The sequence below is a fragment of the Thalassophryne amazonica genome, chromosome 23, assembly GCF_902500255.1.
Source record: "Thalassophryne amazonica chromosome 23, fThaAma1.1, whole genome shotgun sequence".
Taxonomy (NCBI): Eukaryota; Metazoa; Chordata; class Actinopteri; order Batrachoidiformes; family Batrachoididae; genus Thalassophryne; species Thalassophryne amazonica.
The window spans coordinates 5,091,926-5,111,822 of record NC_047125.1 but is presented as its reverse complement, the minus strand read 5'-3'; the positions used below and the strand labels follow the sequence as shown (position 1 = coordinate 5,111,822).

Sequence of the window (19,897 nt, the reverse complement as noted above, 5' to 3'; positions counted from 1 at the left end):
CAGCTGTCTGAGGAGGTGAACATGCTGGATGTGGAGGTCCTGGGCTGGTGTGGTTACACGTGGTCTGCGGTTGTGAGGCTGGTTGGTTGTACTGCCAGATTCTCTGAAACACCTTTGGAGATGGCTTATGGTAGAGAAATGAACATTCAATACACGAGCAACAGCTCTGGTTGACATTCCTGCTGTCAGCATGCCAATTGCACGCTCCCTCAAATCTTGCGACATCTGTGGCATTGTGCTGTGAGATAAAACTGCACCTTTCAGAGTGGCCTTTTATTGTGGGCAGTCTAAGGCACACCTGTGCACTAATCATGGTGTCTAATCAGCATCTTGGTATGGCACACCTGTGAGGTGGGATGGATTATCTCAGCAAAGGAGAAGTGCTCACTATCACAGATTTAGACTGGTTTGTGAACAATATTTGAGGGAAATGGTGATATTGTGTATGTGGAAAAAGTTTTATAACTTTGAGTTCATCTCATACAAAATGGGAGCAAAACCAAAAGTGTTGCGTTTATATTTTTGTTGAGTGTAGTTGGCTATGTACCACAGGCTTTTAAGGTGGCAGTAATTAAACCATTACTTAAAAAGCCATCACTTGACCCAGCTATCTTAGCTAATTATAGGCCAATCTCCAACCTTCCTTTTCTCTCAAAAATTCTTGAAAGGGTAGTTGTAAAACAGCTAACTGATCATCTGCAGAGGAATGGTCTATTTGAAGCGTTTCAGTCAGGTTTTAGAATTCATCATAGTACAGAAACAGCATTAGTGAAGGTTACAAATGATCTTCTTATGGCCTCAGACAGTGGACTCATCTCTGTGCTTGTTCTGTTAGACCTCAGTGCTGCTTTTGATACTGTTGACCATAAAATTTTATTACAGAGATTAGAGCATGCCATAGGTATTAAAGGCACTGCGCTGCGGTGGTTTGAATCATATTTATCTAATAGATTACAATTTGTTCATGTAAATGGGGAATCTTCTTCACAGACTAAGGTTAATTATGGAGTTCCACAAGGTTCTGTGCTAGGACCAATTTTATTCACTTTATACATGCTTCCCTTAGGCAGTATTATTAGATGGCATTGCTTAAATTTTCATTGTTACGCAGATGATACCCAGCTTTATCTATCCATGAAGCCAGAGGACACACACCAATTAGCTAAACTGCAGGATTGTCTTACAGACATAAAGACATGGATGACCTCTAATTTCCTGCTTTTAAACTCAGATAAAACTGAAGTTATTGTACTTGGCCCCACAAATCTTAGAAACATGGTGTCTAACCAGATCCTTACTCTGGATGGCATTACCCTGACCTCTAGTAATACTGTGAGAAATCTTGGAGTCATTTTTGATCAGGATATGTCATTCAAAGCGCATATTAAACAAATATGTAGGACTGCTTTTTTGCATTTACGCAGTATCTCTAAAATTAGAAAGGTCTTGTCTCAGAGTGATGCTGAAAAACTAATTCATGCATTTATTTCCTCTAGGCTGGACTATTGTAATTCATTATTATCAGGTTGTCCTAAAAGTTCCCTGAAAAGCCTTCAGTTAATTCAAAATGCTGCAGCTAGAGTACTAACGGGGACTAGGAGAGAGCATATCTCACCCATATTGGCCTCTCTTCATTGGCTTCCTGTTAATTCTAGAATAGAATTTAAAATTCTTCTTCTTACTTATAAGGTTTTGAATAATCAGGTCCCATCTTATCTTAGGGACCTCATAGTACCATATCACCCCAATAGAGCGCTTCACTCTCAGACTGCAGGCTTACTTGTAGTTCCTAGGGTTTGTAAGAGTAGAATGGGAGGCAGAGCCTTCAGCTTTCAGGCTCCTCTCCTGTGGAACCAGCTCCCAATTCAGATCAGGGAGATAGACACCCTCTCTACTTTTAAGATTAGGCTTAAAACTTTCCTTTTTGCTAAAGCTTATAGTTAGGGCTGGATCAGGTGACCCTGAACCATCCCTTAGTTATGCTGCTATAGACTTAGACTGCTGGGGGGTTCCCATGATGCACTGAGTGTTTCTCTTTTTGCTCTGTATGCACCACTCTGCATTTAATCATTAGTGATTGATCTCTGCTCCCCTCCACAGCATGTCTTTTTCCTGGTTCTCTCCCTCAGCCCCAACCAGTCTCAGCAGAAGACTGCCCCTCCCTGAGCCTGGTTCTGCTGGAGGTTTCTTCCTGTTAAAAGGGAGTTTTTCCTTCCCACTGTCGCCAAGTGCTTGCTCACAGGGGGTCGTTTTGACCGTTGGGGTTTTTACGTAATTATTGTATGGCCTTGCCTTACAATATAAAGTGCCTTGGGGCAACTGTTTGTTGTGATTTGGCGCTATATAAATAAAATTGATTGAATTGATTGTCCCACACCCAGACTTTTGATCTTCAATGATAAAAATGAATGGTAAAGAAAGTTTTTTTCTAATGTTTTAAAATATCTCTGAATAAAATATCAGTAAAATAATCAAAACATAATTGGGGTATTCAATGTCATACAACTGTTGTGATTTTTTTAAACAAAATGTAGTTGTCCCACAATATTGCCGTAATTTCCACCACAACACTGTAATGTCCATTTAAACAGTTTGTATGAAAGATTGTTTGGTTTCTATGGAGATAAACAGTGACATCAGAGCACATGTATATAGCGCCAAATCACAACAAACAGTTGCCCCAAGGCACTTTATATTGTAAGGCAATGGTGTGGTGGAAATTACATTTACAAGGCCAATAGTGCCCGTAGTTAAAGAATCACCCTCAATTGTTAATAAATTCTTTTTTTGTATTTGGGAACCACGTCTCTGTCTCAATTACAATGAACCTGTGTGTCTTAAGTTGAAGTTATTGTCTTATTCCCTGGGTGAAATTCCCAGGGTGGTGTCAGAAGTCTGACATATCATGGTCATTCATGATTTCTAATTGTCTTGACGATTAGGAGTAACTTGTCCGCTTTGCCACACATATATATATATATGTGGCAAAGCGGACAACACTTCCTCCAACTGACTCTCATTCAACAGTGCATTTCCACTGACGGAACGTATCATTCCTCGTCTTGGGCGGTCATTCAAAGTGCCCTTGAAGTGCAGCGAAATAACCAATTGTATGTAGTTGCTAGGGAAAAATTAATAAATATTTAGCAAATCAGCATTGCCAAAATTAATGGCTTTGGGGCGCCGGAATTTTAGCCCCTGCTACAAAAATGCGGGAACGTTAGATTGCTACAGTCAGTGATATACGTGATGCTGCAGCTGCTGCTGTTTTTGGCGGAAACAGAAACCCCACTGACGTTTGGGTTATATTTATTTATTTTGTCTCTATGTGTTTTGCTTGAGTAAGTTGAAGAACTCTGGGACTCCTCCTGCTCGTTATGTCTTAGGAGGTTTTCAGCTGCAGACTAATTCGCCTTCGGATCCACTTCAGCTCAGGTGAGCTGACGAGCTGCTCGGATTTATTCCCGAATGTTGCTCCTGGTGTGGAAACGAGGATGAAAATTTAAGATAAAACAAATGAGTGATGTTTTTTGTTTGTTTTAGGGGGTCAAAGCTGTGATCTTTATTGGGAGAGCAGACCAGTTATAATGGTAATAGGGGAGGCCGGGGCTGTTTGTAACAGTGTTCAAAGCTGCAGCCATGATGGCATTTTGATTTCAATTTACACGTTATGAGGATCAGTCCACAGAAGTGAAATATTCTTTGGAGTATTCCACACTCTAAAACAAATTATTTGCTCAGTTTAAAAACAAAACAAAACCCTAAAATAGCAATTTGAATGTTTTTTAAAGAAATTCTAACTCAGCCACTGAGTTCACACAAGACACTTATAGTCAGAGAAACCCAAGTTTAGCAACGCATTTAATTAAGTGGTTTTGTATACTTCATTTGCTTTGTCCTCTACACTAGACAGTTAATTTTTAAGTGTTTAACGCTGAGACTTACTGGAAGAATTATTGAGCTCAGTGTGCCCTTCATGGGTCCTGGGAGTGCATTGAGGATATTTTGAACTGTTTTGTAGTGGAAGGTTTGCAGACAATTCTGAAGCTTCTTCATAAGAACAGAGTATCAAGAAGTGCTGGCATACACTGCAAAACTGGTATCTGAGAAAGTAACAACAAAAAAAAAAGAGACCTTTTTAAAAGAAAATTTTACTTAATTTTTGTTAAAATAGAAAAATAATCTTGTTAAGCATTTTTTTTGTTGTTGTTTTACATGAGAAAAAAAAAAAAAAAAACTTATTTTGGGAAAATGTATCTCACTTTTACTTAACACATTTTCCCAGCTCATATCAAGCTGTATTTAACCATTTATAAGGAAAGGCAATGGATTTCAAATCATCCAAGCAAAGGAGCAAGATTGTTTTCCTTATTTTAAGACAGAGGCTAATCTTAAAATAAGAATTATGTCTAGTTTTAAGGGACATTTTGATTACTCAGTGTCCAGACATTTTGCTAATTTTGAGAATTCCAACGAAGTAAATTTTTCTTACCCCATTGGCAGATTTTGTTTTTGCTTAATACAAGACAATTTGTCTAGATTTTGTATTATTTGACATATTTTGAGAGGGACAGTTTTTGCAGTGGAGTCATAGTGACATTAAATCAAAACAGAAATTTGTTTTATTTTTTTATTATTATTTCAGCATGTAAATGTCTGGTCTGGTGACGTAAAAACTTTAGTTTGTCAGTGTCCGTCACAGAATCCTCCAGTCACGTTTCATTCACACCGATAACAGCAGCTCTGGATTGCTCAGTGATCAGATGAAGCTCGTCCACTTTGGACAACAGGCTCCATGCATTCACGTGGAGGAAATGCAGCCTTTCTGTTTGAAACAGTTGAAGTTTGGTTCTGGGGGCAGGTCTTCAACTTGGACATCAGAAAGTGAAATGTTAGTTGGATTCACTGTTAATGTGCACTTACTGCAGGACCAAGGTTGGTCAGAGTTCCAGAGCCTGGCGTAGGTTGATGAATCCATGTCGATACATTTGCAGTGTAACACAGATTTAAGTGTCACAGCAGACGCCTTTCTGGCTGGATCTCATCGGCTTCCAACAGTCAAAACACGGAAACTTCGTAAGGCCAGGATTCGGGTGTGAATTTCCGTTTGACAGTGGTGTCCCTGACCCCGGGGTCCACAGCAACAAGGTTTGCTGTAGTTTTCATTGTAAAGTGACAATGAAAAGGAGATATTCAAGATTTCTTCGTTCAGAAGAAACAAACAGAGCAGGAACACTGCAGGTCAGCAGGCGTCGAGCTCTGAAATCAGCAGTGAAATTCAGAGTCAGTCTGAACGCAGCAGCCAGGGATCACATGCTGAACAAATCTTCCAGGGTCGGACCAGCACTCATGGACCTCCAGGTGAAAATACACATATGAGGAAAACTGTTTAAAATGTAGTATCATGTGTTGTTCTGCAGGATTTTTACAGTTTCTCAGTGAATGAAGTAACTTAATCACCTAATTTTAATGACTAAATTAAGCCGACATTGTGCACTGTGCAGTTATTAACAGTGTCTTAATAGTAGTTAAACATCTGCACTTTGTGCTGTATTGTAAAAAGTATAATGTAAGTTTAATTTAAAATATTATTAATTGTTGACAATGTCGATCAATACATTTCAGTTCACCAAGGGAGGAGACTGACTCTGATGATGTCCATCAAACATCAGACGACAACAGCAGCAGCTGCAGCAGGAACCTCCCAGTTCAGCCTAAAGGTCCCAGAGGTCAAATATTAATTAACTAAAAATGTTATCGGGGCTTACAGGCAGAGATGGTTGGAAGCAAATGCAAAACGCAGGCACACAACTCAGTAGGGTTAAGATGTTTACTTGGTTCACAGGCTGGAGTCAGTACACAGAGAGGCAGTCCAAAAAGAGCAACAGTGACAAAATCAGCAGGCTTAGGCGTGGTACACAGGCAGGTAGTCAAAAACACAATGAGGCAAATAGAGCAAGGCAAGAAGCTATAAGTGGCACAAGGCACATCAATCTGGCAAAGGACAAGGCAAACTGAGGATCTATAAATACACCCAGGTGATGAGCTGCAAATTGAGGACAGGTGTGTGAGGAAGGCACCAGAACAAGGGTGTGGCCAGAGAGGAGGAAACTGCCATCACCAGGGACCAAGAGACAGACAAGAGAAATAAGGACAGACAAACCCGAGCAGGAAAAATCCCAGCAAGAGAATAAACATGCAAGAAAGCAACACAACATGACAAAGATAAACCAAAACATATAAACACAACCCCACAAAAGCTCACATCCTGACAGTTATTAACACACCACTTCAGACAACTTTATTGATCCCAAAAAAGGGCAATTATTTTTACACTCCAATTACCTCAGACAAGATACAGCAATTAATCCACAATTATTGTTTACCGTAATAATGGCACACATCAAAATTAAACTTGCACTAAACTTGAAGCAGTACGTCATCTGAATAGAGGCAAAGTGGGTGAAGGCCGCTGCAACTATAAGTCGCGCCGCCAGGCGAGCTTGAGAGAGAGGACGAGGCCTGCCGCAGGGAGGGAGGGAGGGGCAGAGAGTGATAAGAGGCACACAACAACAAGATGAGAGACGACGACCGAGATTTGAATGAGACCAGTTTTCAGACAGAACACTCCGGAGGCAGCCTTAGGCACCATCAACGGCCTTGTCCGTCCATCCTGGGGGGGCAGCTCTGAACAGTCCACTGTCCACAGTCAACATCAGAGCTGAAAGAAGCAGAGGGCGGGTGAAAAACCAGGGAGTGAGGCATAAGTGTTGCTCTTCTTCCAGGAGGTTTTTATCACAGCGGCCTTGAAGTGCAGCTGTGTTTGGGGAGCCGAATAGATATCCAGATTAGCAGACGCCTGAAAGATTCCACAGTTTGAAACAGAGTGGATTTCAATACATCTGAATAGAGGAGATGTGGTCATTACTGACGATCAAAGCGGTTTTCCAGTGCAGCCATTCTCACCGAGATGTTTTCCAACGTGCGGTTAACACCCGCTGTCAAGGATTTTATATAGTTCATGCTTATATTATCATTTATTTTATATAGTTCATGCTTATATTATCATTTATTTCCTTTTTCTGACTATGTGTACTTTTCCTCTTTGTGAGAAGAGGAGGTTTTAAAAAGAAAGACTTGTTGTCTGCATTCTTCATGATTGAGCAAACTATTTTGCATAAAGTGCCTCATCCTGCTTTGGATGAGCCACAAGGCTCATGTTGTAGGAATGGAAGGTTCCAGCCGTCACCTTGCCTTGATATCTCCTTCTTGCAGACATGACTCATGTGTAACCTCTCCCCGACTGTCCTTGTTTGCCCCTATTTCAGGACAACGAAAAATACATGCACAAACGCAATCCGGAAAATCTGAAGTACATAACTAAATGGAAAAAGAAATATGGCTTTTCAGGTAAATTGGTTGTGCCAGATTGTGAAGGTTTTGGTGTTAAAACTTACAGCAGCAGCAGCAAATAAAAAGGGTAACAGGAAAGCAAGAAAAGAAGGAGAAATAGTGTGCAAAAGTATGGCTCAGTGAAGCACAGATGAGAGTAGAGGCCATAAAGAGGAAGAAAGACCTGTGGTGACTCTAAAGGTAAATGGACAGGACATGGATTTTCTCTGTGACACAGGAGCATGTAGGACAGTGATAACAGACAGACCTCCTGGAACTAAATTGGCAAAAGAAGTTGTTTGGGTAAAATCTGCAAATGGACAGGTGAATTCAGAGAAAATATTGAAGTTTGTCAATTTTGAAGATCCTGAAACGAACCAAACTGCTTGTGTCTCTGTGGTTTATTCGCCCCATTGTCCAGTAAATTTACTGGGATGAGATTTGATGACTGCCTTATCTATAGGAGTCACATCAACAGTAGGTGGTATGAGAGCTGTGAGGCAGCCCGCTACTGTATATACAAATTTGGCCCAGGCCTGGCAGTACTCTTTGGATCTGTCGGAGTTGAGACAAACTGAACAATTATTAGAGGAAGGTCTGATGACCTGTGAAAACAGAGAACATGTAGTAATGATGTCACCAAAAGATCTACACATAACTATGCTATTCACTCCACAAAAGGATGAAAGGTATGGAGCAGGATTTCTGCAAATTCCATCAGAATTACAGACAGTAGCACATCTATACACAGACAGAAAAACCACCTCTGTGTGTAGTGTAGTGCTGACCCAAAGTGCAGACAAATGGTACAGAGGAAAACCTGAAGCTGTGCCGCATATTTCACTGACAAGGGCAGACACTCAGTCCTGGAAGGACCTTGGAGGAATTGCTAAAATAGCTGAGGAAGCGACTGATTGGCACGAAGCAGATGCAATGTCGGTGTGAGATTTCAGTCCATCCACAGGCTTGTATCGGAAATACATGTTTGTAAGTGCTTGGACGACACCGGTGATACATGAAGTAGATCTGGACGATTGAAATTTAACAACATCTGTGTTGTTGACACAGGAAGATGAGACTTTATTGGCCAAACTGCCTTCTCATCTCTGGGTGAATGCACCCACAGATGTAGGACTGTTGAAAAATATTCAGCCAGTCAAAATTAAGCCACGATCTGATTGGAGACCACGGATCAAACAATATCCGTTAAAACCTGAAGCAGAAAAAGGAAATGATGACTTTCTTAGGTATCTGTAATTATTGCAGAGCCTGGATTCCATGTTATGCAGAGAAGGTGCAGAAATTGCAGGATTTAATACATTCTATACCAACGGCTATGAGTGACAAAATACAGTGGAATAAAGAAGCTGAAGAACAGTTTACAGCTCTTAAACAAGAACTTGTGAGTTCCACAGTATTATCTCTGCCCAATTATGACAAGCCATTCACTCTCATGGTGGACACAAAACAGGGATTCATGTGTGCAGTCTTGCTACAACAACATGGTAATAAAAATAAACCAGTTGGCTATTATTCCAAACGTTTGGATACATTCTTATCGCCTGCTAGACAGATAGCATATACAGCAATGCTACTGTCTCAGCCACATATTACCATTGAAAGATGCAACACCTTGAATCCCGCCACGCTCCTACCTACTGAGACAGATGGTGAACCGCATGATTGTTTGGCAGACACACAGAAACAACAATTACCTCGACCAGACTTAACAGACGAACCATTTACAGATGGACTACATTACTTTGTGGATGGCTCATGTTTCAAAGATCAGAAAGGACAGACATTAACAGGCTATGCTGTTGTTCAATTACCAAATACTGTTATTGAAGCAAAACAGATCGATCATTTTAAATCAGCCCAAGCTGCAGAACTCATCGCATTAACCAGAGCTTGTATCTTGGCTAAAGGACAGAAACTGACAGTCTATACAGATAGTCAATATGCATTTTTAACAATTTGGTTCTTTGCAAAACAATGGCAACAAAGAGGTATGATAACCTCTACAGGGAAACCAGTGACACATGCAGGCTTACTCACAAATTTGCTAGAAGCAGTGACATTACCATCACACCTGGCATTATGTAAATGCGCAGCCCACACCAGAGGTACAGATTTTGTCTCCAGAGGAAACTGCCTGGCAGACAAAATAGCGAAAGAAGCAGCAGCTGGTCGATATGGCACTTCTTCTATTTACACAGCTCAGACAGACAATGAACCATTAATAGATTCTGACCTTTTATTGGATATGCAAAAACAGGCACCAGCGCAGGAACGACATTTGTGGTTGAAAAATGGGGCAACCCCAAACCCCAAAGGACTTCATTGTGTACATAACAAACCCATCCTACCCAAAAGCTTATTCAAAGCAGCTGCAATTGCGACGCATGGGTTAACGCATGTGTCGACAGGGGGGATGGTATATATGGTAGACCAATACTTTACTACCTATGGATTTAATTTATACTCAAATTTTTTGTAAAGCCTGTGTTACCTGATTGAAACACAACCCACAGGGAAATATAAGACCCCGGAGAGGGCAATTCCCAAAACCACAGTATCCTTTTCAAATTGTTCATATGGACTTTATTGAACTAAATCGATGTGGACCTTATCAATACTGTCTAGTATTAATTGATGCCTTTTCAAAATGGGTAGGAATTGTTCCATCACAAAAAGCAGATGCTTTAACAGTAGCAAAAGCACTGTGTAAGAATTATTCTGTATTATGGAATACCAGAGACATTGTACAGTGATAATGGAACACATTTTGCAAATGAAGTTGTACAAAGAGTAGCAGAACACATGAAAATTAAGTTAAAACATCATTGTGCTTACCACCCACAAAGTGCAGGATTAGTGGAAAGGACAAATGGCACAATAAAAACAAGACTAAGGAAATGTATGGAAGAGACAAAACAAACCTGGATTGAATGTTTGGACCTAGTAAAATTGTATATGAGAATAACACCAACACCATCAGGTTTAACACCATTTGAGATACTTTATGGACGACCATATCGTCTACCAATTTTTGACATGGATACTAAAACAGCAGATGAGGAACAAACATTAGCAGATTTTATGAAAAAGACATTAACACAGAAAGAGATAACTTAAACACATTTACTGCTGAATAATTCTGATCTTCCACAGGACGGCCTTCCAGTAGTCCAGCCAGGAGACTGGGTATTCATCAGAGTGATTAAGAGGAAGAACTGGTCCAGTCCTCATTGGGAAGGTCCATACCAAGTGCTGTTAACGCCAACTGCAGTAAAGATAGCGGAGAGATCAACGTGGATACATCTAAGTCACTGTAAGATACAGCGTGTGTTGGCTGCCTCCACAGTGTAAGGGGAAGTCTGGCTACAAAGGGAGTCTATTTAATTAGCAATAGATTGTCTCAACGCCAGTGAAGCAGGGAGATCCTTGCACTATTAGGTGAGGTTGGTTAACAACACTGTATCCTAGCAATCATGACTGAACTACAGCAGACCCTGGAGCGGCGTGCTCAGCGCCGCCGCTGCCGGACTGTTGGTAGGTCAGCTGGTTGCGTTGTGATCTTAGTGTGTTTCGTGCTCCTCGGATTCCTGGCCTGGTGGTTGACCCAAGAATTGCAGCTCACTGTGGCCCGAGCCAGAGAACAACTGAAGCAACGTCAGAAGAGGTTTATTCATAATGTGAATGAGACAGATGGACACCCTCATATATACCAAAACATATTATGTGGATGGTACTTATCTTCATCACATTGGACGGGGATGTAATTATACAGGCTCCTGTCCATGGGGAACGGATGAATCATGTGCTTATGTTAGTTAGTTTTTGCTACCACCTGTAAATGGTACTCCGGTGTATGATGACATCTATTGGCTTTGTGGTTCCAGACTGTACATGAGTCTCCCACCAAATTGGGGTGGTGTGTGTGCACCTACCCAGGTGACTGACCATACATATGTGGTAGTGCCAAGGACCTCCACAGAGAAGAATGGCAGCACCAGACGGAGGAGATCGATATACCCAGATGTGTTGCCACATGATCACATGTGGGGCTCGGATGTACCGAAGGACCAAAAATTGTGGTCTGTAGGAGATAAAATAGCACATTCATTGTTCCCCTGGATAGGAGTGGTAAAAAATTCATTAATGATTGAAACTCTGAATTATCGATTGGGTCTGTTCATGAATGTAACTGAGAAAATAGTAGTAGCTCAAAACACTGAAATAGATGCTTTACGTACCATGGTGATGCAAAATTGCATGGTTTTAGACCTGCTTACTGGTTCACAGGGAGGAGTTTGTGTTCTGCTGAACACAACATGCTGTACTTTCATCCCAGACTCCATTCATTCAGTGGATGTGCAGGACGCATTGGAAGAGCTGAATAAACTTCGTGATGCAATGCATAAAGACACCCTAGCCGTGAGCCGGTGGAATCCCTGGTCCTGGTTGACTTCAGGACCATGGTGGCAGTTACTACTGAAAATAATGACACCAGTTATTGTAGTCCTAATTCTGATTGGACTTTGCATGTGTTGTGTGATCCCTTGTATCAAAACAATGGTTGGCAAAATGGTGTCAAATACATTTGTACAGTGTAATCTGGCTTTCCAACAAACTATGCCAAAATATCAAGCATTGAAACAGTCAGACCTTAGTGGAGAAAACTATAATGACTGTGTTGAGAATTACAAGGTAAGAAAGCTAGAACGTTTGAATGACTACAATATGTTAGCACAGGGCGATACACTGCACATAAATAGCAAACGCCATTGACAACGTGTGTTACATGTGTGTATGCATTTTTTGTATTTATATAATGCTACTGATTATTACAGAGACAAATAACCATTAAGGTGATAATCCATAATGGTAGTGACTTTGTGAAGCTCCAGTAAACTGCAAGTAAACTCCAAGGACTCAGCCATCTTCACAGTACAGCTCACTCTGCTATAGTCTCCCCCGCACCGGAGGTTCGGGTGCCATCAGGTGTAGAACACAGAATTAATGCATGCACACAGCGTCCAATGCGTCCACACAGCGCTTTCTGCAGCTTAATACTACTAATAATACATTATATTTATATATCACTTTACACAGTGCTAAAAGACACTTTACAGAAAAGAGAAAATAAAGATGAAACTTCATCATAGAAAGGTAAAAAATAAATAAGATAAATCTTCACTGTGCCTTGTGATGAAATCACTACGATGACCTGTCCAAGATGGTGACCGCATTTCTTGCACCTCAGCAACCAATGCGCTGTCTATTATTTATTATGTCTATGATGTAATCAGGAAAAGAGAGAAATGGTGCAACAGCGCCCCTAGTGCTCAGAGTGAGGATTACACGATAGTTCGCCCATTTCTGCAGTTCAAAGGTCAGTTATTCAAAAGATTTAATCTGGATCAAAGTGATCCAGATTCATTAATCCTATTATTTGCTATCTAGAATCACGTAATTTGTCTGACTCCCTCCCCCAGATACAGACTTTTCAGGATTATCACATTTGGATAAAAAGTGCTCTAAATATTACAAGCCAAACTGTTAGAAGAATAGCAGGTAGAAAAGCAGTTTTTAATTTAATTTAATTTGAAAAGAGAGAGACAGACTGGCGTCCTGTCCTGGGTGGACCCCGCCTTGCGCTCTGTGACTGTGGGGATAGGCTCCAGATCCCCGCGACCCTTCACTGGACTAAGCGGTTGAAGATGAGTGTGTGTGTGTGAGAAACGAGAGAGAAAGAAAGAGAGGAAAAAAAAACAAACTGTCATTTCTATTTAAACAGTCCAGCGACCCAACAAAGATGTGTCACAGATCGTGGAGGACAAATGGAAATGTAACGTTTCAGATCATCCACAGCAGGGATTATCTTTGTTTGCCCTCCTTCATGTTTCCTGCTGCCGTGACACACATGCAGCTAAGATGCATGTTAAAAACTTTTTAAACTAAAGTTAACTTATTTTAATATTTCTCACACTCACTCATCTTCAACAGCTTAATCCAATTAAGGGTCGCGTGGGCTGGAGCCTATCCCAGCAGCCATAGAGCACGAGGCGGGGTACACCCAGGACAGGACGCCAGTCTGTCACAGGGCCACAAACAAACACATTCACACCCACTCACACATCTACGGACAATTTAAAGATTCCAATCCACCTAACCCACGTCTTTGGATGTGGGAGGAAACCAGAGCACCCGGAGGAAACCCACGCAAACATGGGGAGAACATGCAAACTCCACACAGAAAGGCCAGAAGCGGGAATTGAACCCATGACCTTCTAGCTGTGAGGCAACAGTGTTAACCACTAAACCACAGTGCTGCAATCCACTGTAATTTTTTTTATTTTAGTGTGACGTCATCGTTGCTGTGCACACGGCACGGTGGGTTCACACTTTAGTGCCGTGTGCAACATACAGTCTGGCGTATAAAAATAATTACTCGTATACGCCAAAGCATTTTAACTCCGTCATTACAAGAGCGTCTTCTTCACAAATAAATATGTTTGTTGGAGAAGTTTATCTTTGAGTAAATGTGTAGTTTGCGGCCCGACGGCGAACACACAACCAACCAAAAACTCATGAGGAAACAACATTTAACACTTAACAACGTCATTCACAACTTCAATATAAGTATTTGCCTGATCACCGAAATACAAAAAGACGGAGACGGGATGTCCAAACAACAAAACGTCCAAACTACACCCGAGTTACTTAACAGGAAAACAGAAAAATGATGCAACACCGCCCCCTGGTGTTCTTAATGAGCATTACGTTCACTCGGTTATGTTCAAAGTCAACATTTTACAATGTACTGCAAACAAAACAATAAATGACTCCATAATAAATAAGGAATTTACCTGAATGTTCCGGTCCACGTGTCGGTGGTTTGGAAGACGGTCCTGAACCCGGACAAGAGTTCGAGTTCTTTACCTCCCTTATCTAAAATAAAAGAACGATAAATAAAACGTGATTTAACGGCATTAAAAAAGGAAATCAACGGCCACTAAATAACGCTACGTTACTGTAAAAGCGGTCTCGGTAGTTGGTACAAAAAAAAAACTCATAACAAGATCAGTTTCAATGTAACTCCAGTCGGCAGCATCAATTCTCTGGTCTGCAGCTCGGGGGGCGGGGCTGGACGGAACCATGTCTCACACGAAACTATGCTAAACTATGTGAAACTGTTATTTGGTGTCTAAGTACATTCAATAAAAATCATCCACTTTACAATGTTTTATAACAATAGAATACAATTTCAGCATGACTACATTATTTTGGAGGGCTGTGTGGGCCAGTTTTCAATATTGCGATGAGTTACAAACCACTCCCCCACCTGCCCTCCAGCCGGCATTTAGGCGCCTATCTGGTCCCCGCCTCCTCCGCTTGCGCGTTCACGGTATGCAGGAAAATAGGAAATTATCAAGTCCAAATTGTACACTGATTTGAACCGATTTGAACACGTGGTCGGGCTGAAATTTTAGCTCGGAACCTTGTGCAGAAACTCAGTTTACATTAATAGATATTCTAACTGATTCCAAACTACAAACAGAAAGAGAATCGTTGCGATATTTTGCATCTTTCTCACACACAAAAGTTGTAATCTTATTTCTCGATAAAATTTAAATAAATGAAACTTAAATAAAACTTTTATTTCTTCATTCATAAACACAACAACAAAGTGTTACTGCTGGTTCATGGAACGTTTTGTTGTTTTCCCAGTTTAACGTCTTGAACGCAGCATGTGTGGGGCATTCAGGGTCTAAGAGCTTGATTTACAATCTGTGTTTGAATGCATCATGAACAGCCGAGCTGAGGGAGGAAAAAATAAAGCAACTTCCGCTCAGGGAAACGTTTTGCAAAATAAACCTCGAATCAAGAACAAAGAGTAAAAACAATTTTGATAACACTATTAAAAAGAGTAAGGCTATTTTAAACACATGGCTACAGAGAGATCTCTCCATCTTCGGTAGACTGTTGCTCTCTAAAATGGAAGGCCTCTCTAGAATTATTTATCCTGCATACTCTCTAAATATTCCACAGTCTGTGATTAAACAAATCAACTAAATCAATTTAAATTCCATCTGGAAAAATCAACATCATTATATACAGAAGAATGATATTGTAAAATATCTTGAGGAAGGTGGGCTTAATGCGATTGATTTTGACCCTATGAATGGGGCCCTAAAATTAAGGTGGCTACAAAATTTCTTGACTCATATAGATTCTTTATGGTTTAATCTCCCATCCAAAATATTCTCAAATGTAGACGACATCTCATTTCTTTTACAGTGCGATTTTGAGTCATCAAATTACCATAAAACTGTCCAAATTTCATGAACAAATTTTACAGTACTGGAAATTAATATATAAACATAACTTCACCCTTCATGACACACCAATATAGAACAACACATATATCCATATAAAAAAATCATTCTATTTTAATGTTTGGTATTAAAAAGGGAATCTGGTCGATATACTGCATTTAATGGATGTGAGAGGGAACTTTCTCAACTTTGCAGAGTTTACTCATAAAAACAATATTGTTTGCATGGTTTAACAGTTTAATGATGTTATTAATGCAATCTCACAAGCTCTTATCTGCACTTTGAGAGGTTCCCTTTTATATACACACTGTCCCTTCTTTGCACTCTTTTGGTCTTTTGGTCCCACTTGTGGACAAAAAATGTAGTAATAAATTTCTTAGAACTTCCCTCACCAATGAATTTTTTCCCTTATCTCTTAGAAGAATTTATTAGAAGGATTCAGTCGTCAAGATGTTAGAACATTAGATGCAATTATGTTAAATTTCCGATCCCACCAAAGGCCAAAGAAGTTTACTTTAAGATTATTAACAATATTTATCCCTGTAAAGATTTTTTACATTCCAAATTCAGTATTGTTGACAATGAATGTACTTTTTGTAACAACAATATAGAAACACAAGAACATCTTTTTTTACCTGTATTTTAACAAAAATTTTCTGGTACAGTTTTTGTTCATGGGCTAAACATTATAACTTGGGTATCCTGTCTTTGAATTATACAGATGTAAAATTTGGTGTTATATTATAAAACAAGAAAAAAGAGTTTACAATTAATAACCTCCTTATGGCAAAATTCTTTTTACATAAATGTAAATTTGGAAATAAGCCTGCCTTTAGTTTTTTTTTTTTTTTTTTTAAAGAAATGTCTTCCCTTAAGGACTCTTTAAAAATCTGAAAAAAATAAGAACGCATTATGGCTTTATGACATGGTAGATTTGTTTTGTTTTGACCCTGGTGGCACCTTAATATTGTTGGCTATTTTTGCATTGTTTCTTTTTATTTTTACAAATGGCTGCTCAGATTATTGTGAAAGTGTTATAAGCCTGTAAGCTTTGTTTGTTGTTATTGATTAAAAAACAAAAAACAAAAGCTGAACGTTTCCTTGTTATTATGAGCGCATAGATGAAGGCACTAACCGGAAATGGCACAAGAAATCTCCTTACTTGTGTGAAGCGCCTTGAGGCAGCTTTGTTGTGATTTGGCGCTATATAAACTAAATAAATTGAAATTGAAAGGTTGAAATTTTTTTTTTTTTTGGAATTCTTATCCATCTTTGTTGAATAAGACCATTTTAATTTGATATTCTTTAATCTTTAGAATTAAATTAGTCACACAAAGTACTATTTTAAAAGTAACATTGAGATGAATAAATACTCAATTGTGGGGATGGCGAGCTCCTTTCCACAATATCGCCACAATTTTGTGAACTACGACTGTGCTCAAACAACACCAAGATCCACAACTCGATAATGTGTCCAATAACTTTACTGCTTTAGCAAATACTAGAAGCCAAATTAGAGTGTCCATTGGGATGTTACTTCTTTCAGGACTTACAGTTGATTTCATTCAGTTTACACACGCGCTCCTCTCAAAACGTGTCCCTGAGAGTAAATCAAACTTACCCCTCTGTTCTTCTATGGCACTTAACAGCATGGCTGCCATGCTGTCTTTCAAGTATTTTAAAAGCCAACACTTCCCCCTCTCACTTGACCTTATGACTAAAATACTTCCTACAGAAACTTCTTTCAGGCCTTACAATTGATTTCTTTCAGATTTCACTCTTTAATAGATTTAAAAATGACGATATATTTTGTAAAATTAAAGCACTGGACTAAATACTGTACAGGTATATTCATTGGTTATGCTATTTATTATAACTGGTGGCATTTGAAAGTGCTGCAATCTGGTGATGGCGTTTCACAACATTTAAAATTCAGTTTGGTGGTGGAATTTGGCATTAATATGCAGTCTTGTTCTGGGGATGGTCATTTTTTAGAAGTGGCAAAAGACTTCATTGATAATAGTTATGTCTTTAAGTATATTATTTACTAAATGATGTGTACTACCATCTATTTGCCGACGATGTTCAGTTGTACTGTTCATTTAAGGCTTCTGAAGTTCACAAACTGAGTTCATAACCAACTGCAGGAGGTCCCATATTACACCTGTTTTAAAATCTTTCCACTGGCTTCCTGTTGTGCATCGTGTCCAATTTAAAGTTTACTTACTAAAACCCAGAAAGGTGTAATTATTGATTTGTTTTATAAGACACACTCAGAATTTGATAAATGTAGAATTAAAACAGTGAAAGCAGAATTAGTCAGTTAATGCAGACAGTTAGTCCATTTCTGGAAAGTTATTACAGACAATACATACAATAGTGAATAAATTTTAATGAAATCAAGACTTGAGCCATATTTTGTTCCAGAAATAGAGGCAAATACCACTGCATTTTAAACCAAGAAAAACTGACCAAAGTGCTCTAAAAATGCATCAAATTACACAATTTTTTTTTCCAAAATTTCCAGGGTTGCATGCCCCCAGACCCCCCAAGGGGACCTCGCACCTTCGGAGCCTGGCCGCTCACTCACAGAAAACGTTCAGTCAAAAAATTTTCATTTGCTTGCACCCATGAGCTACCATGGATAACATTCAATGCATTGTCACTGAGCACTGCTTTTTTTCGTCCATTTTTTAAATCAAGGTAGATCACTGAAAATTATCTGAAGATGTTTTCCAGGGCAAAATCATCCACAGATCCCAAAGGATATAGCCCGCCTCACTTTCCTCGCCTCCTGCGTTGGCTTCATCGCTCATGTGAATTCAGAGCTGCTGTCTCTTGTCAGCTGGAATTAACTCGGTCCAGTCGTAGGAAGAAGCCCAAGTCTAGCAAGCTGAGTTTTGGCAGTGTGGGCTCTGCTGATCTCCAGATGTTGGTCTGGACTGCGTGGGAACACTGTACAGCAGGGGTCACCAACCCCTTTTCCTTGAGGGCACCTATCCTGCATGTTTTCCAAGTCTACCTACTCAAGTAACACCTGATTTTTTTTTTAAAGTGGTGTTTTCAGGCTCTTGATTGGCTGAGCACACCTGAGAGTTAATTGCATGGGAGTGGAACAGGGAGAGTTAGAAAACATGCAGGGCAGATGCCCTCCAGGAACAGGGTTGGTGACCTCTGCTGTACAGGCAAGTTGTACATTTAAAAGACGCAATATCACAGACACAGAACCAAAAACACACTGGTGTTGGGATCATATGCCAACCACAAGGGGGCACCGTAAATCATGTTAACCCTCTGTGGTCCGAGAGCATTTTTTGGACAGTTCACTCGCCTGGCATAAATGTTTTATTATTGCTGTTAACAGCTCTCCCTGCATCCCACAATCAAGCTTTATGTCTCTTTTTTTCAGGACAACCTGTGCTTTCAGAATATATATGTTTTTGATGTGTTTTATAAGTGTAATAAAGGTTTTCAATCAAAAATAGGCCAGGAAAAAATAAAGCGAAAAATAATTTTCCACACACATTTATTCAAAACACACAGCAAACTATAATAAACTGTTTTTACACTTTATAAAGGTAATTTGAGGTCTTGTGTGAAAGACTCTACAACAAAAAGGTTCAAACAATAAACACAAATGCACATTTTGAATAATATATACAAAATGGTCTATGCATTTTGTTGTCCATTGATTATGGTAAACAGTGCTTTACACAGAGAAAGCAACAGAGTTATCCAGTAACATTCACATGCAAACTAGTGGAGCAATCCTGATAGTTACACAGTCTTTGAGCATGTGAGATTGTCATCAGAGGCTCTCCCTGTGCTCCTGCTTTTAATGATCGCTGTGCGTAATGGCACAGGGCATACCGAGTATGTACTAATAGTATGTACTCATTGGAGCAGCCAGGGGGCTATTCAAACGGGCCAACTAGTAACATATCACTCGCTGATCCGGGACACGTGAAAAACGGGATGGATCCGCAGTGAGGCCGGAAGCTGAAGCCTCACTGCGGCTGGACTGATGACCTTGATGATTTTGAACGGACCGATATACCGGTCCTGCAGTTTAGGGGAGTCCACTTGAAGGGGTATGTGCTTGGTAGACAACCACACTGCCTGCCCTGGCCGGTACGTAGGGGCCGGGGTCCGCCGACGGT

General features: G+C 40.0%; 1 protein-coding gene and 1 long non-coding RNA gene across 2 annotated transcripts in view; one reads left to right on the top strand and one right to left on the bottom strand.

Moving 5' to 3' along the window:
• Positions 1-19,897, bottom strand: part of LOC117504818 — a 3,434,143-nt gene that overhangs the window by 797,701 nt on the left and 2,616,545 nt on the right. The gene's annotated exons all lie outside the window — the stretch shown is intronic.
• The window catches only part of LOC117504886, a 370,101-nt gene that overhangs the window by 55,195 nt on the left and 295,009 nt on the right, over positions 1-19,897 (top strand). The gene's annotated exons all lie outside the window — the stretch shown is intronic.